The sequence below is a fragment of the Sus scrofa genome, chromosome 13, assembly GCF_000003025.6.
Source record: "Sus scrofa isolate TJ Tabasco breed Duroc chromosome 13, Sscrofa11.1, whole genome shotgun sequence".
In the NCBI taxonomy this organism is placed as follows: Eukaryota; Metazoa; Chordata; class Mammalia; order Artiodactyla; family Suidae; genus Sus; species Sus scrofa.
The window spans coordinates 184810505-184812120 of NC_010455.5; the positions used below are offsets into that span (position 1 = coordinate 184810505).

At 48.0% G+C, this 1616-nt stretch overlaps 1 pseudogene; it reads left to right on the plus strand.

Annotated features, from left to right (window-relative positions):
• LOC100621368 lies at window positions 652–1302 on the plus strand (annotated as a pseudogene).

The following is a 1616-nucleotide window of genomic DNA, read 5'->3' on the forward strand; positions in this document are numbered from 1 at the left end:
ATCTATTTCTATACCTGTAGACTTATTTATAAATTAATCATTCTGTGTAGTAGGTGGATTCTATGGGACCCTGGGATATTTTTTATACATAAAATATTTGAGCATTTTTAGAAAACACACTTCAGTGATAAGCCAAAAAGAAAAGAAATTCAAACATTTGAATGGCCTGCATGAGAACAACAAATTACCTAAACTTCCCTTTATAACTAGAAGACTGTGGATGTAAAATTGTCAGGCATATATAGAAGTAAGAAAGTTTTTTTTTTTAAAGCATTGGGGTCAAGTCATTGGAATTGCATACTTACTGAACATTTATTGATGTTGTGCTAGAAACGTATGAAAAATAATACATAGTCACAATCCTTAAAACACGTAGTTATGAAAGACAGACAGGAAAGTGAACAGGCAATTACAATGGAAAGGATAAATGCTAAGGCGGAGAAATCCTATATGTCCTTCAGGAGCTTCCAGAAGATACTACCAAAGCAGCCTTTGCAAAACTGAAAGACGTAAAGTACTTTACTTGAAATTAATACGGTGCTGGGGAAGATGTGGCAGCCCCTTCTCAGAGCCTCTCCTTTGCCACCATACTTCTCTGGGGCCAGGAGCCACCGGACCAGGGGCCTGGGGCCGCAGGCTCAGCTGACTACCATGCATTCTGTGTCAAACCAGCAGCTTGCAGGTGGCTGCGCCAAGGCACCAGAAGAGGTGCCAGTGGAAGTGGCCCTGGGCAGCCAAGGAACCAAGCTGCTCCACGGTCCTGGCATCTGTAATTGGCTCAGCGTGTGCAAGGGGTTCGGCTTCCTCTCCATGACCACCTGCTTTTGGGTGGCAATGGACCTCCGGTGGATGTCTTTTAGCACCAGTGTAAGCTGCACATGGAGGTCTTCTGGAACCTGAAGGAGGGTGAGGCTGTGGAATTCACCTTTATGAAATCTGCCAAGGGCTTGGAATCCATCCGAGTCACCAGCCTTGGTGGGTTGTTCTGTATTGGGAGCAAGAGGCGGCCTAAATGGAAGAATATGCAGAAACGCAGATTCAAGGGAGACAGGTGCTACAACTGAGGATGTCTACACCATCATGCCAAGGAATGCAAATGGCCACCCCATCCCAAGAAGTGCCACTTCTTCCAGAGCATCAACCATATGGTGGCTGTGTGTCCACTGAAGGAGCATCAACCATATGGTGGCTGTGTGTCCACTGAAGGTCGAGCAAGCTCTCTGCTCACAGGGAAAGCCAGCCTTTCGAGGGGAAGAAGAGGAGATCTATACCCCTGCCGTGCTCCCAGAGGCCCTGAATTGAGCCACAGTATGTGGGGGGGCTGTCCTTTGTGATCAGGAAGTTTTTTTGTTTGTTTATTTTTTGTCTTTTTGCCTTTTCTAGGGCTGCTTCCGGGGCATATGGAGGTTCCCAGGCTAGGGGTCCAATCGGAGCTGTAGCCACCAGTGTACACCAGAGCCACAGCAACACGGGATCTGAGCCGCGTCTGCAACCTACACCACAGCTCACGGCAACACCGGATCGTTAACCCACTGAGCCAGGCCAGGGACCGAACCTGCAACCTCATGGTTCCTAGTCGGATTCGTTAACCACTGCGCCACGACGGGAACTCCGTG